The sequence below is a fragment of the Camelus bactrianus genome, chromosome 7 (genome assembly GCF_048773025.1).
Source record: "Camelus bactrianus isolate YW-2024 breed Bactrian camel chromosome 7, ASM4877302v1, whole genome shotgun sequence".
Taxonomy (NCBI): Eukaryota; Metazoa; Chordata; class Mammalia; order Artiodactyla; family Camelidae; genus Camelus; species Camelus bactrianus.
The window spans coordinates 63,485,131-63,511,381 of record NC_133545.1 but is presented as its reverse complement, the minus strand read 5'-3'; the positions used below and the strand labels follow the sequence as shown (position 1 = coordinate 63,511,381).

The window sequence follows — 26,251 nt, the reverse complement described above, 5'->3', positions numbered from 1 at the left end:
AAGTGACACGTTCTTCGCTCCTCCCACCCCGACATACTTCAGTGGGATAGGCATAGGAAGCCACTATAGACGTTTCAGAGTCTATAGCAATCAGGTAATCAGTCTGCAGCAATTCTGAAATCTAGCCAGGCACACGCTGCCAGTTTCTTGATTAGAGCTCAGCATGGTTCCGTAGGAATGATTCTCCGTGGCTCTTGGCTTCATTCTCTGCGCTCTTGTTGCCTCCCTCCTGTTCTATAAAGTGCACCGCCTTTTTATAGCTGAGCAATCTTCCCAGGCTGCTTCTTTCTCATAGAATTTTGGGAGTCCAAAAGCCTATTTTCATTTTATACTACCTCTGTCCCTTTAAGTCTGAGCTGGAAATGGTTTCATTAGAACAAGACTCCTTAATATTCTGTTTCTCATCAGTCTTGTTGGGATTCACTCCATTAGACAAACACTGCACTCACAAGTCTCACTGAGATAAGCTTTTCTCCAACTTGACTCCTGCTAACGGTACTGCGGGACCGTGCCCTTAGGATTTTTAACATGCATTTCTGTGTAACAGAGACATCTAAAAGGCATGCCTTTCATATCTTTAGAGGGACTTTTGATGGTTCGAAAGAACCTATGTGGCACTACCTCCAATCTGTCTGAGGGCTTAAGGAAGGGTTCCAGGGTCACACCACTGCTTCCATCTTTAGGGAGAAATTACATATTTTAATTTGAGCCTCATTTGCCATATGGCGAGGATGAAACTGAGGAATAGTTTTAATTTTTGAACCCCAAAAGTCTTAGCTCTTTTATAGTTAACAATTCTTTCTCTAGTTCATCTCTCTCATCTCGTGTTTTCTATGGGCAGCTGGAAGAATCAGGGGCACCTTGAACGATATGCCTGGAAATCTTCCTAGATCATGAGCTTATTAGGTATGTTTTCTAACGTCCATGTTACCACTGGGGAAAATATTCCTAGACTTTCCACCACTTCACAACCAGCATCTCCTTTCCTCCGGCTTCCAGCACCCTTCCCTCACTTGCCTTTAATGCCGCACACACAGCCTTCCTCAAAGCTCTTCCAATCCCCGCCCTCTCCCCAGGCCCTGAACCGCTGCCACATGTTTTAAGTTTTGTTACAGCAATGACTCACTTTTAGGTACCAAAAAATTTTCCATGTATCTATTGTTGTGGAACAAATCACCCCCAAAATTGGCGGCCTAAAAACAGAGTTCGTTTATGATCTCTTTCGTGGTTTCTGTGGCTCCAGCATTCTGGCTCAGCTTGTTTGGGTGGTTCTGGCTCAGGAGCTCAGAGGTCGCTGGGGCCGCGGCCAGCTCAGGGCTCCTGCGCTCATGTCTCTGGCTCTTGGGCTGGGAAGACCTCAACGGCTCGGGGCTGGGACTGCTGGGTCTCCATAGGCATCTTTCTGTTTGTCTCCACGGTCTCTCTCTGTGGTTTCTCTGGCAAAGCGGTTTCCATGCTCCAAAGGAAGATACCGCAAGAGAGCGCCAGGCAGAAGCCATATTGCCTTTGATGAACTAGCCTTGAAAGCCACACACCACCACTTAGGCTACCTACTCTTAATTAGAAGCAAGTCCTAAGAACAGCCCAATACTTAGAGGGGAACTAGACTCCACCTCTGACTGGGAGGTGTTTCAAATCCTATGCAGACTTGCGTTAAAACCATTGCACCTCTGGAGTTGAACAACAAAGAGGCCCTGCCCTGGTATGCATTTACTTACTGATCTGGATGAGTTTGGTAGACTGGAAGAGAAGCCAAGACTGTGATCTTGGAATTCTGGGAGTTAGGTCTCTATTTTAAAAATTATCTGTAACTGAATGTTATCCCCCATGAGCACCTGGGAAACCTTTGCCTGTCCGATTGCTTTTGACTCTGGGAGTGATAACTGCATAGAGCCCTACTTTCCTCACAGGAAACCACATGTTCTACAGAGGAGTTTTGTTCTCTGACTCTCATTAGTTTCATGCTTCCCCAAGCCAGGCAGCCACTGTCCCAAAGGAAAAAGTACGCTCCTCGGGTAGCCAACAATCAGCACTCCCTCCACCTCTAGTCTCTAAGACTTGCTAATGCTTCAACTTGACTTAGCCTGAGTAAGTAACTTTTAAATACTGATTTTTAAAAAAACCCTGCTGTGCCAAAGAATTAAATAAGCACTTGTCTAGCTTTAAATGCTTTACAGGGGACTAAAAATAACACCTTTTGGGACAGACAATCTAGTTTTCCACCGCACTTCATTTGAGGCAAGAAAATCTCTTTTCTACAAGGTTTTGATTCTATGGCCATAGCTAGGATGGTATGCAATCAATTTTCCAAGTGTAGAGAAATTCTCGGGGTGCAGAGATTCTTCTTTGCAGGCTGACAAATGAAAGTATGTATTTTGGTACAGGGGGTGGTGCAAGGAAGTGATGCTCAGCCCCCAGAGATGACTAGAGTCTCCTTTTTTATATTTAGACCATGTCTAGCAATTCATGAAAATGAACTGCTTGTTCTGTTTCCCCTTAAGTCATTCTCTCTCTGCCCCCTATTCTCTCCAGGTTTTATTTATTTATTTTTAAAAATAACTAAGTCACATGTGATTCATTCCTAAAGCTTAAGACCTATTTTTAACAACTTGCTCAAACACAAATCCTATTGTTCACATCCTTGGGGAGAGCGAGTTACTCCGGAGGAAAAAAAGGAGAGCTCTTGTAGACATTTTTTATTCAGTGAATAATTTATATTAAAATAAATTGTACAGAAAATGTGAAAAATCTTTGAGTAAGCCAAAGATTACTGTACTGGGGATCAGAGGAGACATGATTGAAATCCACAAAGCTTGGGAGGGAGCTGCGAGGGGGTGTTCTCATGCTGAGCTTTTCAGTGGTGTCCTTACTGTTGTTTTAAATGCTGAGGTTCTGTTGTCTGTCCAGAGCACCCCTTCCATGCCACCTTGTTCACTTTCTCTTTCCCATGGTTAGCAAGTGTTGTCTGGACTCAAGGAAGTTTTGATAGAGACTCAGCTGAGGTAAACCTCAGAGATCACTGATTTGGTGTAGACTGGATGAATTTAAAAAAAAAAAAAAAAAAACTCAGCAGCAGGGCAGGAGAGAGACAGAGAAGCAGTAGGCTGTGATGACAAAACATCACATTGAGTCAGATCAACTCCCAGCTCTTAGTCTCTTAATTTTAATCACATCTTTTCTTCTTGAGTATCAACAATATTGCTGCCAAAACCCTACAGCTATGGGAGACATAAACACTTAAATCTACCAGAGACAGATGGCAACATAAATCTCCATTGTTGCTCCCTTAGAGGACTCCCAGGGCTGCCGCCCTCTGTGGTGAATGGGACATTTGAGGTGACTTTCCCACAGGGGTGATTTTTAGATTTACCTTCAGGAGTAAAGATGCTGCATTGTTTTAGGCGGAATTTCTTTGGCTGCGATTGTGGGAATTACAACAGCAGCAGAACGTTAATGCTGGAACGAAATTTACCAATTAGCAGCTCGACAACTTCCTTTCTGCTCAGCCTCCCAGGATAACAGATGTGGTCGTTACATCTGGCCACCTCTCTCCAAAAAGTCTGTTCCTGACCATACAGAGTGGCCGGCGAAAAGATAGCTTTGATTACAGCAAGTGAAAGCCAGATGGTCAAGCCCTGTTTTTGATCAGAGAATCTCAAAAAACATATTTGAATCTATGATCAGGCACTTAAGCAGAGTATGACCTTTTGCTGAATTGTCTTAATTTTTTTTGATGTCCCATCTTTCTGTTCTGTGACAACCTTTGGTCAATTGTGCTCCACTAAATACATCAAAACATTAACACTTTCTTAGATACAGCTAGGATTTAGTTTGTTCTATTTAAAAACACTTTTTGTGGTTGACTTAAAAATCCAAATCTGCATATCTTTTATAATTGTTAACAGCTTTCACTGCATTTGACGTGTTAGGAGGGGTTACAGAGCTATGTCATTACTCTGAATGGGCTTCATATTTCCTGGTACCTGGGATGCTCACGTATGTTTTGAGTGTCAATGGGGAGCAAAAGTGGTCCCTGTCCATCTTAGGAGATAGAACAGAGGAAACATGAGGCAGTCAATTTAAAAATCATACTGCAGGGGGGAGGGTATAGCTCAGTGGTAGAGCACATACTTAGCATGCACAAGGTCCTGGGTTCAATCCCCAGTACTTCCATTTAAAAAAAGAACAATAATAAATCAATAAATAAGCCTAATTACCTCCCTCCCACAAAAGAAAAAAAAATCACACTGCAAACATTAAGAGCCAGAATAGGGACTCCTGACACTTTTCAAAGAGGCACGTGGTGGTAAGAAGCCAGTCTAAGTTCAGGAGAGATGAAGTTCCATTATCTTTGATTAAAACCTCTTCCTCCCATGAACACACATGTTAAAACAAGCAACTTCTAACAGCCAAGGAACCCTGACTGAATTTAAACATATCCAAAGAAGGCGTTTAAAGAGGGAACCTCGCACAAAGAGCCATCTGGCATGCAGAATCCTTTGTGTAGAAAGATAGTGGAAGCTTTCTACAGAGTTAAACCAATTAAATCAAAACACCTGTGTCTCACAGAATACCTAGAGGAACTGATCATTCTCAGGGTTTACCCAGTTCCAAACGTCACGGGACTTGCCCATCAGTATTTCCACTGCCTTTTGATGTTTCCATCCAAACAGCCACACGTGCTGTTCCTGCCACCCATCCATCCCGCTCCAGACCTTCCTCCGTGCTGCAGCCCAGGGGACGTTCTGGAGCCCTCTTCTGCCGCACCCCATCCACTCGTTTCTCTGCCTTCTGCATCCAGCTCATGCCAGGCATCCAGGCCCTTCCTCACGGCATCTGCTCCTCTTCATTTTGCTCTGGAATCCTTTGCTCTCTCTGGTCTGAGCCACTATCCTCTGTTCTAGGTCTCTCTCACACTCCAGCCTTTGCTGTGTATTCTCAGGGCATTTTACTAGAGTGTAATAAATACCCCATTTTCTTATAATCATCCTCTCTGCATGACTCCAAGCTCTGCTTCCTCTCTCCACGAGCCCTGGGTCTGGCAGACAGTGGGCCCGGACAGAACATGGGCTGATGGAAGGAGTGGGTATGCTCATGCTGCTCCCCTCCTTCCTCCTAAAATGCCAATGAACCCCTGGCCGTCCTGCCCGGCTGCCCCGGGAAGCCACCCTGACCCTGCTCTGCTTCCCCAGTGCCCCCTGCATAACCCTTCATTTGTCCTATTCCATCTAGATTAGAAGTACTTATGCTACCTATTTATACATTTGCTATTTTGGCAGGTAAAAAGGGTCAAATAGCAGCAATTTCATACGGAAAAGCAGGAGCCCACAGGTGGTGGGTGTCAGACAGACCTCAGTTGAGTGCTGGTTCTGCCACTCCACCGGTCGTGTGTCCTAGTCAAGCCCCTGGGCTTCTCCATGCGTTAGTGCCCTGGTAGAGTGGAAGTAAGAATAGCATCTACATCAGAGCGGGATTATGAGGATGAAATGAGGCCCCGCATGCTAACATGCAGAACCTAGGGCTTGGCTCATATGACACACGTTTGCTACAGTGAGTCAAGAGATAAATGTTTACTGAGAGTCCACTGTGTGCCAAGGACAGTGCTAGCTGGCTGGTTGTCGGAGGTACAAAGATGGATAAGGTAAAAGCAGGCTGGCCTTGGTGGAGCTCGCAGCCACTAAAAGTGCAGTAATGAGTCTGGTCAATGCTACGGATGAGGAAGTACCGAGTGCTAAACGCGTCTCTTTCTCAACTCTCCTGTGAGGGCAGAATCGTCTTTTTTATAGAGTTAGTTTCCCAAGTAAACCATGAGAGACTTTAACTATCTTTTTCCCTGGTATGTGGGGAACACTCATAGTTCAGTAACTAGCATATGGTGGACATTCTATAAATGTGTGTTGAGTGAATCAATGAACAAGTGAACTAATGAATGAATGGAAGAACTGTAGCTCTGGCTCTAAGGACGTATGAAACGGAGGCCTCTCAAGTCCGCACTCACAGCCAAGGCAGCCGGAGTCCTCCCTTAGCAAACTGAGGTTGTCCAGGGTCTTACCACAGAGGCTTATGGGCCAGAATCCATTTTTGATGGAAATGACAAAGAGGGGTCACTCAGCCGTATTCTGGGATTTTGACTGGTTATTGTTTATTTTTTAACTCTTTTTTCACGTCTTTCCGGCACTAAAAAAAAGGGGGTTTTGAACATTGCTGTTTATGTAAAGTATACATGTAAACAAACAAAGCAAAGCAAATGAGAGATGACTTTCCCAGTTCACAATTCATTCATTCATTCATTCATTCATTCATTCATTCATTCCCTTCATTCTACAAGCTTTCTATGTGCAGGGCACTGTGTACATAGCAAGGGTTTGGGGGAAAAACGACCAGGCCCCAGCCCCATTGTTTAATGGCCCTCTGTCCTCAGGATCTTGTTTCTCTCATCTTCAAACTTATTTCATTGTGCACATTTATTCATAAATTCAGTAATTCACTTATTTCAAGAGCCAGTTCTGTACCAGGCCCCGTGACTGGCCCTGCGGACACAGTCATGAGCCATCGCTGTCTCAGCCTCTGCTACCCTCGAACTTGAAGTCCAACGGGGGAGGATGGCCAGTATCACACAGTCGCATAAATATATAATCAAACTGCAGTGACCGACGCAAAGGAAGAAAAGAGGGTGCAATGAGAAGATGCAGCAGGGGGCCTGACCTGGGGACTCGGGAAAACTTTCTTGAAGAAGTGACTTTTGAAGTGAGCTCTGAGCATGGAGAGGGAGCCGGAGAACTGAGGAGGCCGATGTGGGAGGGAGGGGCCGAGGGGCCCACGGAGATGAGGGGGAGAGTCGGACAGGGCCAGGGAAGCTCAGGTCATATCATGAAGCTTTAAGAATGTTGAGGGTTGGGATCTGCTCCACTTTTACATTTTTCACCCTGTTTACTATAAAACTTGACTGTGGGTTCCCTGAGTTAGGAGGCTGCTTCCTACTCGTGTTTATATCTCTGACCGCAGCCAGCTTGGAATGCAGGTGGTGCTCAATTAATGCTGATTGAACATGTGGAAAGGATGCCAGTGATGTGACCTTGCACTAGGATGTTAGTAATGATCTCGTTTAGCAGACACTTGTATCCCCAAACCAAGAGACGCCCCTAGACTCCCAAGTGTTTTCCCCCAGGCCATGCAGACGAAAGAGGAAGGGGCATGGCACTGTTTTAAACCTAAATGTTTCCATTTATAGGACTTCTCTACGAGAAAAAAGTTCTTAGCTCCCCCTTGCTCAGATTCTTATTAGGAGGATTGCTAACTGGCCACAGTCTCAGCTGCAAAACTCACTGGTCGTCACTCTGCTGACCGGGGGCGAGGGGGGACGCCAAGTGGCTCTCCTCCCTAGTTCCTCGGGCTCTTCTCTTTCACTCAGTCTGATCTGCAACACACTTGGCTTTTTCATATTCTGAAGGGCTTTGCTACCCATAGACTCATCCATGGGATTATGGGCCTCCTTTTAGGATTGTGACTTCTGTGGGAATACTTCTCTTGGACGTGGGGACTGCTGCTCAGCTATGGTAAATGCTCCCATCCTCAGCTAGAGAAAATGTCACCTTAACAACACATCTGCCATCTCCATCTTCAGATGCTAAGGGAAAGGTATTTTTGGAATGAAGGCAACAGATGAAGATAAATTTCACAGGTCTTTTCACACAGTGATGATTTTTTTTTCAAAATGGAACCAGACTTCAAGGATCTTTGTCCCCTCCAGAGACTTTTCTTCCCAGGGTGTGGGCAGTATGTGCATACGATTATATTCATGCAGCGGGAAGACGTACTCCTGATCATTCTTGAAATCATTTGATGCTAGCAGGGATCCCATTTTTAAAGCCATTAGTAAGCATAGACGATGGCTAAATTACCAACATATTCTTAAACCACTTCCATATTTATCTGCTTGGCTGTTTTCGCCCCTTCTTCTCCCCCATGCCATTCTGTGATATCGCCTCAGCCTCAGAGATTCAGAGCGGCCGTCTGCCGAACACATGAATACTAAAGAACTGGTTTCCTTAGTAACAATAACCATGAAGCGGCTCTCAGAACTTCCTGCCTCTCTGTCTGTCTGACTGTTTGTCTTCTGTTGGTCACATGGAAACAGACGCCCAAACCAAGCCTGCCCAGGAAAGATGCACAAGGGAGGCTTGTCTCTGCTGAGATCACATCGTTTCCTCAACCTGCTGCCCTGTTCTGTGTGGTGAGGGCTGAAGCCACACACACAGGCCCAGGGCCACCTCCGCATTCCTTTTCTTTCTTCGAGTCAAAATCTGGAACCACAGAAACATAAAGCAGGACACCTATCCAAAATGGGTCTTTCTCTGTGAGTCACCAACATGGATGGAACTTCCCCCAAAAGAAGATCTTCTTTCTTACCACAATATTTCTATTTATGAAAATGTTACTCAAGTGGAGAAGTTTTGTTGGTTTTCTAGGATTTCTTTATTTCAATGTCTATCTGTTGTGAGAAATTGCCCTGTTTCCCACCCACTCTTCCCAACTCTAGCTGGATAAACCCAAGCAGCTGCCCTCCCCAAACAGAGCAGAAGGGGACGGGCCCTGGGAGGCTCCAAGCTCACCGCCCCACCCGCAGCTCCTGAGCCCGTTGTCTGGACTCTTTTGATGGATTCTGACATCTCATCTCCTAGGCACATACCGGGATGCTTGGCCCTCTGGGACTCCACCCCCTGGCCTGGATTCCTGGCTGCCACCACAGAGGCATCCCTCTGCACAGCCAAGCACATCCCTGCTCCTTTTTGCCTCAGCTGTCTTCCCAGGGTGCATCCACCCAAAGCGCAAATATAACAGAGCACCGCATGGCGCTGCGGGTCTGGGAATGACTATAAAGACACAGTCCCTGCCCTTGTGAGGTTCACAGTCTGAAACAATAATCTGGGTGCAGAATAGTAATTATTCCACACTGCAATAGGAGCTATACCCAGGGCAATGAGGACCTTGTAAGATGAGTGTCTAATACAGCCTGTAAACTTGGAGGCAGAACAGAGAAAAAGGTTTCTGGAGAAGGTTAAGCCTCAGCTCTCTTAAAACAATTTTTTTTAAAGATAGTAAGAATAGGTAAGATATGTTGGCTGCTTACTATAGACTAGGAACTGGGTATGTGTTATACCTTCATTATTGAATTTAATTCCCATAACATTATCCTACGAAGCAGGTTCCATTTTCATCCCCACTTTACAAACTGAGGCTCATGCGTCAAAATTGCTCCCATCCAGTCACAGAGCTAGGAAGCAGCAGAGCCCACAGTCAAATCCAGAGCTGTGCAACAGTAGAATCCAGGGTGCTAAGCACAAACTGCGTGGCAGGGGGACTCCCGAGTGCTTTAGTGTGACAGGTGCACAAGTGGGGGCTTTGCCAGAGCGAGTGTGGGGTAACGCATGGGCAGAGGCAGGAGGGCAGCTCAAAGAGGCCTCGCTGATGCTCCTGGCCAGAGTTTTCAAGGTGCAGGCAAGCTGCTGAGCTTGTACATGAAGTTGAGAAATGGGCTGATTTGCATTTTGGAAAGACCGTTCTGGCAATAGTGGGGAGGATGGATTTGAGACGACAGAACTGGGTGCAGAGGGATCAGTTAGAAGCCCCTCACAGTCAGGAGTCCTGGTGAGAAGTGATTTTGGTCTGAATTCGGGCATTGACAACAGAGATAGAAAAGAAGGGACAGCTCTTCCCGTGAAGCTCCATCTGCTGGACACCTGCTTGTGACACTGCACCTCCAGTTCAGGCTCCAGGGTGGCTTGTGATGTCACATCTTCAAACACGTCTGGGGTTACCTTACCCTCCCACACCCAACACTGCATCTCACTTGGTTTTCTTCCTAAAGCCGAGTGCAGGGGTGGGCACCTAGCAAAAGACTGCTAAATAGAAGAATGAATGAACTGGAATAGTTTCCATTTTCCTGTTTAATAAAACTTCATTCAGAGGTGATACAAAAGCTGGGTTGAAGTTGTGATTAAGCATAAGATGCAACTGACCTGGTTATCACAAGGCAGATGCTCCTTGATTCATATATAGTACCTCTTCTGTCTTGAATTTGACTCTAGGAGACAGATGTTGGGCAGTATGCACCTCAGACCACTTACCTACAAGAGAAAGAAGTGGAACTCAGTGGAATTTTCTATTCACTTTGATAAAGAAGAAGGGATGAACCCTCTCTTCACATTTTTCCCTGTTAAAAATTGGACAAAAGTCTGGTAGAATGGTGACAAGTTGAACTGGGTGTGCGCACGCACACACACACACACACACACACAAACAATGGCTGAGACATTCCAATCAGCTGAGGACCTGCTGGGTAGCATTTTGGGAGCAACACAATTCATAGCTAGTAATTTGGATAACTTCTCCCATCTGGTGGTCTTAATTTGTCCTTGTCCTAAAAGGAGTGAAAAATATTAAAACACAACCTGCACATGGATGTTTCTAGCAGCTTTGTTCATAATTGCCAAAACTTAGAAGCAACCAAGATGCCAGTCAGGAGGTGAATAGATAAATAAACTGTAGTACATCCAGACAATGAAATATTATTCAATGTTAAAAAGAAATGAGCTATCAAGGCATGAAAAGGCATGCAGGAAACTTAGACGCATATTACTAAGTAAAAGAAGCCAATCTGAAAAGGCTAATTACTGTGTGATTTCAGCTATATAACATTCTGGAAAAGGCAAAACTGTAGAGACAGTAAAAAGATCAGTGGTTGCCAGGGAGGGTGGGGGATGAATAGGCAGAACACAGAGGATTTTAGGGGCAGTAAGAATATTCTGTATGCTATATCATGATGCATTTATGTCATTATACATTTACTCAACTCATAGAGTGAACTGTAGTGTAAACTGTGGACTTCAGGTGACTGTGATATATTATGATTAAAAATGCACCATTCTGGTGAGAGATGTTGATAATGGGAGAGGCTATGCATGTGTGGGGGCAGGAGAATATATGAGAAATCTCTGAACTTCCCTCTCATTTTTTTTTGTAAACCTAAACTGCTCTAAAAAAAAGTCTTAATTAAAAAAAGAAAAAAGAAAACAAAATCAGAACAAACAACTGCGGAGTAAATTTAATGGCATCAGCCACAATGGAGTGAAGTACACTTAACATTCTATGGCCCAACATTTCAACAAATAATTCAAGACTTCCAACTTTTTGTACATTCCCAAAAAAGAATTTTGACAAACAGTGGACATACCCTGCACATTTTTAGACAGCTTTAGAAGAACAGGACTGAGATGGACAAAGAGTTCAGGGACCTAACTTGTGTGGAACCCTATCTTCTTTCGTAGGACAAGATGTATTCCTGCTAAAGAAATGAAAATCTGCAAATAAATGCAAAGGGGAGGAATTAATTTAATTCTTAAATGCTGTGGTAAGGAGGAGTCTCATGGCCTCTGACTCACTGGCCAAAGGCAACAGATCAGCAACAACAACCCAGAGAGACACAGGAAAATGCAACTCTGTTCTACAAAAACCTTAACATAGCAATTACCATATTTTAGCATATGGTTCTACACTGAATTATTTCACAGTTATAATTAGGTTGCTAATGCAGTGCAGAATTCGACCATACACAAATTTGGTATACACTTTATCTAACCTGATGGAAATGTAACATTTAGAGGGCCTGACTGTTTTTTTCACAAGCAATTTAAAAAGACTTCAGCTTAATATCACACTTTAAAAAATTCTGTTGGGCTTTATGATGTGTGTGTGTGTGTGTGTGTGTGTGTGTGTGTGTGTGCGTGCGCATGCATATGTGTAGTGAGTGAGAGAGAGAAATTCCATCCTAATTAATGGGCACAAGCCATATACTTTAGTCTCTGATTTATTTCCAGTATTCATCATATGAGATTCACTTCTTTCTAGCTTGCTTATTTTTTTTTTTATCCTCTTTCTTTTTTGCCTTTGGTAAATTAAAACTGAATTTTCTTCTCCAGGACAATTCTCTGTTCCAGTCATAGTAAATACCAATTTCATTTCCATCCTATTATTTTTCTAATTAAGCATTTGTCATGCAAAAGGAGATCTGAGGTGCCTGTGCTTTTCATTATGTAAAATATTCAGTTACGATAATAGCTTTGGGATGGCATCTTGAAGGTGTTATGGAAAAAAATCAAGGAAGAAATAAAATAAAATAAACCGTATTTTACACTGGACTTTTGCCTGTTCATTTTCTCCCTGATTTGCCACAATTGTGAATATTGACAATGTCCCATCAGTGGTGAAGGACAGGTGCATAATTACGTCCTTTAATAAGGAGAAGTCTATTAAATCTTTATCTAAAATTTTAAAGGTTAAAAATATAACCCTGCATCTCATTTTTCCTCTTCTGTTCACACTTAGCAAAACCTATAACTTCTGTACTTGAAATGTGCTTCTGAGCTCAAATTGTTTCAGAACAAAGTAGGAATATGCCAGAAGAACAACCTGATATTTCTTGGAAATTCTTCCTGCTTGTGACAAATCCCAAGGGGCCAGGCTCTGTCAAAGGAGAATTTATTTTCTAAGCCCTTTGAACACAAAGCTTTTCCATTTTCTGTGGCAAGATATTTTTCCTGGACAAACATTAACCATCACATCTTATAGCTGTATTTATATCCATACATACACTACGTACATGGATACTTAGATTCTGTATGTGTGTATCTAGATGTATATTTTAATGTATTAATTTATAAAATCTAAGACTTTATTTTTCAATTATTTCCATGGTTTGCACAGAATAAACTGTGAAACTGGATTTTTTTAATTGAAGTATAGTTGATTTACAATGTTGTGTTAGTTTCTGGTGTATAGCACAGCGATTCAGTGATACATATATGTATATACATATATACACATTCTTTTTCATATTCGTTTCATTATAGTTTATAATATGATAATGAATATAGTTCCCTATACCATACAGTAGGACCTTGTTGTTTATGTATTTTATATTTAGTGGTTTGTATCTGTTAATCCAAAACTCCTAACTTATCCCTCCCTCCCTTTCCCCCCCTGGTAACCATAAGTTTGTTCTCTATGTCTGTGAGTCTGTTTCTGTTTTGTAAATAAGTTCATTTGTCTCATTTTTTTAATTCCACAGATAAGTGATATATGATATTTGTCTTTATCTGATTTACTTCACTTAGTATGATCATCTCTAGGTCCGTCCATGTTGCTGCAAATGGCATTATTTCATTCTTTTTGAAAATAGTATTTTAAAAGATGAGACAATTTCCTCTCAATTTCTCAAAATGTTGACTGAGAACTTTCCGGTTTTGGAAGGACCCCGGTGTATTTTCTGAAATTGTCACCTCCTGAAACACGCTGTGTCTGGTGTGTGTGTGTGCGCGTGCGCGCGCACATGTGGTGTATGTGCACTGCCTGAGTAACGGCTGCTGTTAGTTGAATCTCACTGCGATTCTGCATGTTCACTCATTATTTTCAAAGGTGCTGTTGTGATGTCCCTTCCCCAGTCCCATTTACTGGGCTGGTGAGGCTCCGCTTGGAGTGTTGGCTGCTAAAGGCTCACAGATGCCCCCACTTCTGGGAAAGTTGTCCTGGGCTAAAAGAGGGGCCACCTGACCCAGGACGTTGGTGGGAGGCCACGGCCAATGACTGACTGGTAAGCGGTACAAAAGGCTGGCGCCCTGGCCCCACCAGGAACAGTCCTGTGTCGTGGTTACAGCTCCAGATCCCTTCCCTATGGTCCAGGTCCTGGGGGACTTTCCCTGAGGCCACATCCCCTCCTGCCCTCTCCTGTTTCACTCCTTCCCTCACAGCATTTTCCCAGAGAGCCCTTGCTCAGGAGATCAGGACACCCAAACCCCTGTCTCCAGCTGTGTTTCTAGGAAACCTCTTTCAATTTTAGACATTCAATTTCCTAATCAATAAAACGTGAGTAATAATTTCTGCCTAGTCTACTTCTCAAAGTGGCAGTGCGAAGGGCAAACTGTGTGGAAGAATTTTCTAAACAGCCAAAGCAGTGAAAATATTTTGCAGGCAACATGATATACTATTTGTTTTAATATTGACCCTTAGGGGGAGGGTACAGCTAAGTGACAGAGCACATGCTTAGCATGCACAAGGTCCTGGGTTCAATTCCCAATACCTCCATTAAAAATAAATAGATAAACCTAATTACTTCCCCCTTGCCCCCCAAATAATATAATAATAAATTTTTAAAAATTAAAAAAAAAATATTGACCCTTAGGTTCTATGAAAGTATGGTTGACTTCTCCCAACTTGTGTTTTTTACTGTGGGCTGATGCCCACCGTGCTCGTTGCCCTGCTCCCTAGTGAGGGCTGCTTTGTTAAGCGTTACTCACTTGTCTGCACTGCTCCGGGCACCGGGGCTCTCCAAGGTAGAGGAGGGACAGAGACGTGAGTCCAGCAAGTGACTGTGTCAGCGCGGAGAGCACACAGTCCCCGCCAAAGGCCAACTAAGCAGGAACCCAAGACCTGGTCTTGCCAGATCTTCACAGGGTTTTAAGAAAAGCCAGGCACCAGATTTTTATGGGAACTCTACAGCTTCTTAAATACCAACAACACATTTTTAAAAACTATAACCCTCTACTATTCAAGTAAAACATAACGGGAGGCCCAGCTGGGCTAGTACTGTGTTACCTACGTCCAGACTTAAGCCCCTGAAATAACAGAGCAGGTGATTCCCACTGAGGCCTCAGCAACCCGCACAGTGCTCAGCACAGGATCCATGAGATCCTGGATGACCAGGACCATCATTAGAAGTGTTGGTTCCCGAGGAGTTAAATGAATGACTGCTAGTTTTAATAAACAGTTCTCCACTTTGTAAAAACCACATAGCATATGAGTCTTTTCCCTAAACAGTATTACAACATGTGCAGATTTTTAGTCACTTGCCAGCTTGCTCTTGCACAACGTTTCAAGGACATTTAGTCAGTTTCCTCATGTATTCAACAGAAATAATTATGCCTGATCTGAAAATAAGCAAAAGTATGTAAAAGGGCTTTACAGACAGTGGCGATCAATTCGGATGTAAGAAATCACTGTTCTCTACATTCTGCCCTGGGATTGAAACCCCACACCCAGCAACCTAACACGAAACGAGGCTCTCTTACTTGTCTTCTAAGATTGTTTTTCCTTAACTGCAGTCATGATTTTTGCTATAAAAATTGCATCATTAGTTTTCATTACTATTAATTACCTAATGTTTTTCTTTAAGTTGAATATATTTTATTCTTACTATCAACCATCTTTTTCAATTACCAACTTTATCTTTGCTTAAGCAATAATATCAATCAATGTATAGATTACATGTCCTAATAATTTAATTTTTATACACATACATATACATAGAAATGTATACATGTCTATATGTGTGTGTGCATATATGTGTGTATATAACATGTCTATATGTGTGCGTGCATACATATATACAATAGTTATCGGTGTACCATCTAAAATCACCTTGCTTATCACCAATTATGCCTCCCATTTGGGACCCTCCAGGGACAGCAGAATTTTATAGAAAGATTTTCTGCCTCCATTAGTTTATTAACTTGCTCCCTGAGCATTTGTCTCCTACTCTCTATCGTATGTAAACCTGGAACAGGCAGGAGAAAATTAACACCATTGGTTCCACAAAATTTTAAACTGCTCCAAAAAGCTTTGTAAGCCCATTAGCTTTGTGGCTAATGAATTTCAGGTAGGAAACTTATGCTCCAAATCTCCTCACTCCAGATTCCTGATTCAGTAATGCTCAGGAATCACAGAGGGTAACCCTGAGAGAGCCACGTTTGCAAAGTGGTTAAGCTCTCCCCTTAGCATCTGCCCCAGGGGAAGTGAGTTTTAATTAGTGAGTTTTAACACAGCACAGTCCGGTGGTGCCTTCTCAACAGTTTTCATGCAGGAAGCTGTCTGGTGCTGTGTTCCTAACTATCCAACCACCCAACGTAATTTCTAAGATTGTCTTTAGTCATTTAATAAGGTAATAGCATTCAACCCAGTCACCATTAGGGTACTGGATGATGTTAATAATTACAATCTGCGTTTAGGTGGCGCCTCTCCAGGCAAGCACTGAGTCTTACAAACATTATCTCATTTTCATCTTCATGATGCCCTTGTGAAGCAAGCATTTTTTATTGCCATTACTACAGAGAGAGCAGCTGAGGCGTGAAGAGGTTAAACGCACTGCCCAGTCAGACAGCAGATCTGAGATCACGGTGCTCCATCCTGGTTTGATGTTGTCTGACAGCACCTGCAATGTGCTCACGTATGGGTTTCACACTCAGTGCAGGGAACGTCTCCGAAAATATTTACATGAAGGTCAGTACACTCACAGGCTTTTTAAACTTTGTATTCAGTGTATCTAATTAGCAAACAAACATAGAGGTCTAGGCTGGACTCTGACATACTAAACACCACCTGCCAGATAACCTGTTTACTAATCTTCATGCAGCACGCATATGTCGGGCACTGTTCTAAGTGCTTTATATGTATTAACGCCTTGACTCCCCACAATGAGCCCATGAAGGAGGTGCCGTTCCATTCCTCACTGAACTGGGAAGAAAACTAAAGAAGCTAGACAACTTGCCTAAGGTCCCACAGCTGGTCTAAGTGCCAAAGCTGAGATTCCGTCCTCACGATCTGGTTCTTGGGTTCACGTCTTTAAAGCAGAACATTCTGCAGCTATCAAGTTTATAATAGTTATTTGTTTGAAAATGTACTATTTCTCTCTCTCTCTCTCTCTCTATCTCGTCATTCAAAGGTTGTTTCTTACGTTGGTGGTTATCCACTTAACCCTATTATTCCAGGCAGCATCTTCCCACATGGCCAATGATCCCATCCCCACCCCAACTGTGCTTATTTTCTAGATGGATGACTCGCTGGTACTTTAGCAGAGTGACTGGGAAAGAGGCTTTCATAAGCTCAGCAAATCATCAATCCATTTCATTCCAAGTTCAACAAGGCACTGCTCCAAAGTACAGAAAAAGTCTGCCTTCATTTGCACTGTAGAGAAGGAAGAAGTGAAATTCTCCCACTAGTTTCCCCAGGATCAGGATGAGTTTGTACAGTAAACAAAGGTATTTTTCACAAGTGACTTACGCAATATACCATATGTTTGGAGAGCATTCTCAAAGCATTCTATGTATTCATTATTTCATTTGATCCTTACACAACAGCCAGTGAGATAACCGGGGAAGCTAGATTTATAACTGCCATTTCACAGATGACAAACTGAGGCTCAGCACCATTTTAATAAACTTGTCCAAAGTCAAGCAGCTAATGAGCTACAGGAGCAGAATGAATGCAGTGTCATGTGTTAATAAGCTCTGTAAATTATCTCATCTCATATTAGGCTTAATAGTTTCTGGTGATATCATTGCTAAAATCAGACCCTTAAATAAAAGTCAGAGCGTCAGAGCAATTCCTTCTCAGGGGTGCAGACAGGACATTTGAGAATATTTAATGATTTCCATGTTCCAACTCCCTTCTCCTTTTTGAGAAGAACATGAATTAGACTTTCCAGGGTCATTAAAAGGAGAAGCGTTCCCATCTGGCCACTTCTACCAAAAGTGGGACAAATGTGGGACTTGAACTTGCTTGCTTGCCCACTGCCTGAGTGAGGGGACTCTCTAGGTCTGAAGAAGAGCCATCTCCCTTGTTTCAGGAATGTGTCCCTTCTCTTCTGGTTATGGACACTGTGTGCTGAGAATTAGTTCCACTAAACAAGGAGAGAAAAGGCAATTCATCGGGGTGAGTAACGTATGGGCAAGGCATTGGTTGGGCCCTGGAGTTCAAATCGGCCAACTTTTACTTTCTCTATTAAATGTTTCTTTTGCTCGTCCAATTGCTAGAACAGTGGTAGTGAATCACCACTTGTGGTTTAATAGTCTGCCTATTTATTATTGTTATTATTCATTTACTATTGATACTCTTCCAAACAGGTCATTATTGCAAACATTGGCTTCCCTATCCTCCTCTACGTATGGTCTTTCCCTCTGCTCGACTGGGATTCAATCATCTGATGAGATCTTTTTCGGTTTTATTCCTGCCACCTCAGAATTTCCTGGATTTTCTCCCCCTAGTCAGTCCCACTGTCATGAGAAGAGGTGGCCTCCTCCCTTCCAAGGCTAAATCAACCCCTTCTTCTGCTAGAAATCCCTCCCTTACCCCCTCCTTGAGAATTTCACTCCACCAATTACAAACATCTCCCCCTGACACTCCCATCCCACTGTGTGTCTCAGCCTTTCTCTCTTTCCTGGAATGTTTCCCTGTGTCCACCAAGAGCTTGAAGTCTTTTCAATTCCTCTGAGCCTGTTCCATTTCTCGTGGCACACTCTCTTTGCTGGCTTCTATGACATTAAAGTCATAGGGGAAAAAATCCACTGCCTCCTGAAGAAATGGAAAAGAAATCCACGTGGATCCTCTTTAGTGGCTGTTGCTGTGTAACAAACCACCCCAGAGCTGAATGGCTTAAAACACAAAAATGATGTCTTAATTCCATGGTTTGACTGGGCTCAGCGGGGCAGTTCTTTAGCTCATAGGGTATAACTGAGACACATCAGGAGCGGTACTCAGGCAGGAGCATGGCTGGTGCTGGAATGCACAAGGTGATAGCTCTACCTCTAGGACCCATCCAGGAGTCCTGGAGCTCCTTGACAGCATGGCATCCAGCTTCCAAGGGCACAAAATAGAAACTGCCTGCCTTTTGAAGGCTTAGGCCTGTAGCCAGCACAGTGTTGCTTCCTCTCCATTGCACTACCGGTCAAAGCAAGTCTCAAGGCCAACCCAGCTTCAAGGGGAGGGGAAATAGACTCCAGCTCATAATGAGAAGAATGGCAAGGAATTTGTGGTCAACTTTAATCCACCAGAGACTTCCACATTTGCTTAGCCACAGTTATCACAATAGCTATTCGGACTTATTCCCTAAAGAGTTAATAAATATGGGTCAGATCATCTTATGAAACTCCTAGAAGCTATTATTTCTCCAAAAGAACAAAATAGCTCAATTTCTGGCCTTAGGTTAATAGAAAAGTAATTTTCTAGACTCTTAAAATTCAAGAGCTGCTTTAAAAATGATTTAAAAATTCAGCTAGAATTTATATAGGTCTGTTCTATAGATACAAAGATCAGGTGACATATCTATAAAGTCTAGAGAAAGTAGGTGAAGTGAATTTTAATCAACATTTTTTTTTCAGAAAGAAAAGCCAATATATTTCTGTAAAGAATATAACTATTTCTGAAAGGCAGGAACAGCCATAAAACAGAGGTGTCAACCAGCTCTATTACTAACGATAGCCAAGAGCCTGCTCTGGAGGCCCTGCCCAGGGGCAACCCAGCAGTGCCGGAACTGGCCACCAGGTGTCCCATTGGCTTCCTAGGAGGGCTGATCAAAGGGATGTGGTGCTGGAGATAAACCCTCCAGTCCACCAGAGTTAAGATACGCAGTTGGCTTTAAGCCAGCCTTCTCGTGGGTCCTCCAACGTGTCTTACTCCTTCTTACCTCTGAGTTTTCACAGACACCATTTCTGTCTATCATTACACCCCACTCTCTCTCCTTCCCACACTTTTCCTTTTGTCTTAGCTAACTCCCCTTCATCTTTTAGGTGATGGGATTATAATTCTCATCCGTAATGAAATTTTCTTTGAGTCCACCTCCTTTCCAAAATTAAGTCAGATGTTCTTGGGGCTATTCCTACTTCTGTTGTATAAATAATTTTGCAGAGGCTGCCCTACCTCTTCTCTAGGGTCTTAACCTATTGCTCAGGGGTGACCCCCAACAGCTATGTCTGTACACTAAGACCAGCTTCCCTGGCTCTGATCCATTAGTCCAGGGGCAGACAGTAAACTTAAGATGGACCAAAGACATTCCCTGAAAGAACTGGAGTTTTGATAACTAAGTTACATTAATGCAACACATCACAAGGAAGATCCATAAACTCCTGCCAAGGAGAGAGAGCTAGTTTGACTCTTGCATGTTTACCTCCTCCTTGAAATTTTGTTAGTCACCTCTATGACTTTCCCATGCATTCCTTTCTTTGATGAAACTATCCAGAGTTGTCTATAAGTCCAAACCAAAAATTTAAAATAATGTATACCAGCTGGAATGAACTCATGTATGCATGTACAATGAATGGTGTATTTGTTCTGTGTCCTTTTTCAGGGCTAGAATGAAGGCTCTGTGAAGACAGGGAAGATGTCTGCATTGCTTGGTGTTAAATCTTGGACACCAAGCAAGGCACTTGGCACATGGTAAGTGGTCCATAAATATTTATTGAATGAATATATGGAAATATAAGACTAATGCAGCTCTTTGGCATTGCCTGAGAAAGAATGAGACTTTACTCTGGCTCAGCAGGAGGGTAAAGAGACCATCATGGGTTTAGATTCCATGTTGGTGAGAAATGCTTTGAATGGAAACTCTTGGTTGAATTGCTCAGGTAGTCACACAGCTCAACTTTTGGAAAACATCCTATATTATCTGACAGCAGAAAGAGTAAAGTATAAGGACCCCGATTACCTCTGGATGCCAAGGTTAGGTAAAGGAGCTTTCTTACCATAGATGAAAAAAAAAAAATCTCTTTAACTTGGTCAGTGCAGGAGGGAAGGATGGTAGCTCTGTGAAGCAGTAGACCCTGCAGGGCTGTGTGACCCGTCATAGACTGACTGGTGAGAGGGCTGCAGGAACAATGCTAGAAGTCTCCGGTGATTGGTGTGTGAGAACAGAGCAAGATGACAGCTATCTGCAGCAGGGAGAGTGGCTGGGGCGTGGATGGAAAAGAGGGGCTAGAAAAGATCCCATTTCCTGTTCACTCCAACTCCCTGGAAACAGGGCAGGCAGGGTTCAAACTTCAGCACCCATGTTGGCTCTAAAGCCACAGAACTCTGGGGTTGTTCCCTACCTGCTAAGCTCTTAGCATGTCCAGGCTGGTATCACAAGGGTTATGCCATCTTAGCTGCATGCTGCGGTATTCTAGTAAGAAGCAGGGTTCCAGCAGGACACAGGTTTTTAACTCATCCCAGAGGTGTGTCTCTTTGCCAGTTTATATTTTTTATAGGACATGAACCTGCTAGATAACTTGGTCTGATGTGTGAAAATTGAGTTAAAAAATGGGAGCTTTGTATCTTATCTCTGTGGTTTAGCCATCTACTTTCCAATTGGCCTGAAAGATGAAACAACTTTGCATTGTAATATGTCTTGATCACAGCCAAATACGGATGTAAAAGCATCCCTGAACTTTGGAATGATATCCAACTAAGAGTCAAAGACAAAAGCCTGCTTTCCCAGCAGTCACAGTACAGTAACCTTCAAGCCCCATGATTCACCTCATTCTTCTTGGGGAAGGTTCCAGCTCTACCAGTTCAAGCTTGTCCAATCCTGCCAGGAAAATGTTTTGCCAAAGTACAGGTGTCTATGTGGAGGTGAGGCATTTTGTTCAATTGTTATGGGTCCCAGACCACCACATCTGTTTTAGTAACAATTTTGTGCAAAACATTTCTTAATATTTGGTGAGGACCATAGCTTTAAATTTTTTGCTTAACAGTTCTTAAAGGCTTTGCTCTAATTAGCTAAGAAGAAATGATACAGCTCAGTGGTTAAGTTCCAACAGTCTATATCCAGACAATCTTGGTTCAACCTCCATTCTCCTGTTCAGTAGTATGTGACCGTTCCTTATCCTCCCTAAGCCTCATTTTTCTCCTCTGTGAAATGGAGATAACAATACAACATCCCTCAAAGAATGAATGTAAGAATTAACCAGCAGACAGTAAGCATTCAGCAGATGTTATTATTATAGCTTTCCTGAACCCTGTCATAGAAAATAAACTTATTCTATATATTCAGATTTCTTAGTGTGGCAGTTTTTTAAAGTTGTTACAAATCTTTGACCCTGCTCCCACTGAAGTGGTGTCTCTGCCCTCTCCACTTGAATCTGATCAGGCTTGTGACTGCTTTGACTTTAGAATCTGTTGGAAGTGACATTAGGTGACTTCCAAAGCTAGGTCACGGAAGAACATGCAGCTTCTGCCTGTTGGCGGGAACACTGAGTTGCCATGTAGAGTCTGACTACCCCAAGGCTTCTAAGCTGGAGCGGTCATGGTAAGCACTCTAGCTGACAGTCCCATCTGAATCCAGCGTCCCTGCCTAGGGGCCAAGCATTTTGAAAGCAGATCCTCCACTTCCAACTGTTCCAGCCCTCCCCTGCCCGAGTCACCTCCAGCTGCTGGCGCCCTCCTAGCTGAGTTCCCAGACTTCACGGCGTATAGACGAGTCATTCTCTCCGAATTCCTGACACCCTGAGTTATGAACATAATAGAAGGCTATTAATTTATGCCATTAAATTTGAGGTAGTTTGTTATATATCAGTTAATATATGGGACATTTAGAAAATAATGCATTTGGGGGAAATAATGTCATAAAAGGGAAAATGAACCATATCAAAATCATCAGATCCAATCTGGATCTGTGTGCATAATTTTCAAATATACATCAGTTTTTAAAGATGGCAACGTTTACTTTCTTCTGAGTTATAAGTCCTATGTAAAACTGAAGGGCCTGCGGCAAACAAAATGCTGTATAAACTCCACCCACTGCAGGGCCCCACAGGGAGGCACACTAGCCCATGAAGACAGGGACTTCTCTTACTTCTGTTGTAGAGAGAACTGAAGGGAAAGGAAAGCTGAAAAGAAAAGCCGTCTGTTTAAATGGATCCCGATTGCATTCCAACCCATCAGATCAATAATGCAGAGATTCCTAACGTCAGCGTGCTGAAGCAGTTTTGCCAAACGCACTTGCCTATTGATTAACACTCTGTCTTTTAAATATAAACGTGCAAACTTCTTTGTTGGATCAGAATTACAGTATATTAAAGCCAGCAAGATACACAATACTCATTAGATTATCACCCTAATTTTATAAATGAAGAAAATGACGTTCGAGAAAGCAAGAAAACTCATCACAATAAAAGAAATCACGGTGCCTTTTACTGAGCACTAAAGAATACTCCAGTGTCCAGGCCTTTCTTCTGATGCAAAAGAAATGTGAGAATGGAGACTATATCCCCTACAGGTCTACCCATGGATCAGATCAGATCACAGGAAAGCTGTAATTTTGAATCTATTTTTCTGCCTCCTTACAGAACACCATCCCTTGGCAAAAATGCACCATTAGACCTCAGGTTTTACCACGGGTAGACACAAGAGATGGCCATCTGACAGTGATTGGTGGTGTTTGAGATCCTTTATATTAAAACATCCGAATAACTGTCTCAGAGCTAGATTCTTAGCAGACTTTTGCATTTTCTAATGAATTTTCTTTAGGTTACACAAGCTGTGGGCTCTGTCTTGTTTCCCTTGGTGAGCTGCTGTGCTAATGCACATGGTAGGTGCCTTTGAAGTCTGGTTCCCGTGCTGACAGCCTGGGTGAGCTAGTCAACCTCTTAAGCCTCCATGTCTGCGTCTTCACTGAGGGTCATCATCTCACCACCTGCATCAGCGCTGTTGTGAAGATTAAGTCGGGTACTATGATACAGGGACAACCTTCATAGCAGAAGAATGGTTTTTCCTTTTTCACTTTTTTTCAAGTACTAGGATCTCTTCTGCCTTAGATGTCTAATAAAGTACAAATAGCCCAGTATTTTTCTTTACTTTGTCCGAAGAAATGTGGTCAAATCTATATGAGAAAGCCTGGTAGCCTGTTCTATTTGTTCTTGATCATAATTCCAAAGATGTTATCTAAGAAGGATTTTTACTAATACTTTAGACACCATGGATTTATTTCCATATTATCTTCAGCTAGAGGGTTTCAGGTTAAAGCGAGAAACAAATAAAAAGAAAACAGTTTGCTCAGACTATGATTTTTAAAGATGAATAACATTATTTCCCCCATTCACGCAAAAAAAAAAAAAAAAAAAAAAAGACAAGTCATCCAGAAGAGAAAGCAGACATGTTCACTTACAGAGGCATGAATTTTATTCATCCTCTTGAAAACTTCTTTCTGCACCAAAGTGGTTCCAAACTCTGCTCCCTATATCTTAGCCAATCAGAGAGACCTCGTTAAGCTCATGAAACATAAGGTTTTAATTTACAAGGGATCATCTATATTTCTTTCCCAGGGCCTCACAGAAGGACTACATTTTAAATCTAATACAAATGCCTGTATGTCTTGCAAACATTTTCCCAGATAGTATACACTATTTCCAATTGCATAATGACAACAGAACAAATTAAAGCAGAGCCATGAGATAGCTCTTTGTATGTTAAACTGAGACTTAAGTAATCTATGTAGCAAAATCTTCTTTTATAGTTTAATCTTTGAATTATAAGAAAATTTGGGACTAATAACTACCCTAATCTGTTGATGATAATTCAGTGATGACCATTTTTTTCCTTTCATAATTCTATTTTTTAAAATATGTTTTGTGAGATCTGTGTATAAGTAATCCATGATTCATACCTAGACCTATGGAACATACTCATCTATATAAAAATTTTAAGTCTTAACCATGTTTAAAATATAAATTCTAACAAATCGTGTCTGATTCACAAAAGATAAGTTAGTTTAGGATCTTAATATGAATCAGCTATATGTGCCCTAGAAGATAAAAGTCAAAATAGTCAAGCTGACAGTTACTTTTAATAAGTTGTTTTAGGGAGAGCAATATATGTTTTTAAAAGCTGGCCCTTTCAAAGAGAGTCTATAAATTGAGGTTCCATGTATAAATGAATCCAAGAACCATCTCACCAATGTTAAGAACAGATTTGTGTAAGAATGAAGAAAAAAATGAAGACAGAAAAGACATTTAGTTTTAGAATTCTTGCAAAAGTATACAGATGTTTTGGAAGACTTAGCTTATGCCAAAATTCCTGGGTTGGAAATTCCAGAGGAAAGAGGTTATCAATGTTGCGGAAACTCAGGCAGAGTTACACCTGAAGTGTCTCTACAAAGACAATTAAACAGACTCCTATGTGATGCCGCCAAGGACGGCAGGAACTGCACAGCCCAGGCTGGCTCTGTCACTGTCAGTTCCCTAACCAACCAACATCCATCCCTACGCTAGAAATTCAAATATGAGAAAGCATCAGGAACTCAAGTATTGAAAGCCAAGTTTTCACTTTCCACTCTTAACATACCAAAGTAATACAGAGGTGAGAGTCTAACCTTATAAAGTTTAGTTTTAAAATATATTAGGTCTAATCCAACATTTCTCAAACTGTATTATACAGAGCACAAGTGTCAAGTTGTTGTGTGTGTGTGTGTGTGAGAGAGAGAGAGAGAGTCCCAAATGTGGGAAATACTAGGAAGACAAAGTTTAAAAAAGATTCTTCACCTCAGGACTTCTCAGGGATTTTATTAGTCTAACATGAATTTCCAGTAAGGACACAGAGCATGGCCTTTCCTCAAAATTACTTGAACAAATTTTTTTCACAGAACATATTTGGGGAAGATATTATTATTTCACAGAACACAGCTTGGAAAATGCTGATCTAATGCATCAGTGAGTCCCAGTATTGATACCCCTGCCCTCTCGATCCTGGTATGCAAGACTATATTAAATACTGAGAAATCATCACAAGCTTCCCTCAGAAACCACATTTTCTTCTATACTTTTTAGAAGTGGACATGTTCCCATAATGTTATTCAATGGAAACCCATGGGTTTTAGTCACACACAAGACCTACTCTCGCACTTTCTGGCCATGGGAACTTGGACAAATAATTTAACTACTTTGAGCCTTAGATTCTTCATCCATTAAAAGAAAATTATAATTACTACTTACCTCAAAAAGTGGTAAAGTTTAAGTGACACAATGTAGTGCACTTAGTGTACATTAAGAAAAGCAATGCCAAATGCATATGGTAGGGGCTCAAAAATATAGTCTTAACCTACGTTGTAATCTCTGTCATTCAACAAAGACATCTCAAGCCTGCTACCTGCACGCCACTGGCAAAGCAACTCACCTAAAAGCTCAAGGTCTGCCAGGTTGCACGTGGAGAATTCACCTAACCACTGTCCATGGGTGCCCAACTGTATGTAACTGGAACTGGTAATTATCCATATTTAACCTCACATAGGCAATCTGGAGAGAGTTCAGAAGATTTGGGAAAAGCCTGATAAAACAAGATTTTTGCTATAAGAAAACTTGACTGAGTCTGATGTTTGAAGAACCAGTATCAAGAAGGAATGGGGTTATGTTTATAGTTTTTACCTAGTCGAAATATTTTTATTACCAAGTTCAGAAGAGTT

At 42.2% G+C, this 26,251-nt stretch overlaps 1 protein-coding gene and 1 long non-coding RNA gene across 13 annotated transcripts in view; one reads left to right on the top strand and one right to left on the bottom strand.

Annotated features, from left to right (window-relative positions):
* MTERF1 (mitochondrial transcription termination factor 1) overlaps nt 1-26,251 on the bottom strand; it is a 495,795-nt gene that overhangs the window by 84,450 nt on the left and 385,094 nt on the right. For all 12 annotated transcript variants that reach the window (XR_012508240.1, XR_012508235.1, XR_012508230.1 and 9 more), the window contains one exon: nt 10,020-10,127. The gene's annotated coding sequence lies outside the window, so the exon portion shown is untranslated. The remainder of the gene's footprint in view (nt 1-10,019; nt 10,128-26,251) is intronic.
* On the top strand, nt 17,453-23,792 carry LOC123618190 (uncharacterized). Its single transcript, XR_006726590.2, has 3 exons — nt 17,453-17,760; nt 20,171-20,259; nt 23,326-23,792. It is a non-coding gene; the product is annotated as an uncharacterized LOC123618190 (long non-coding RNA).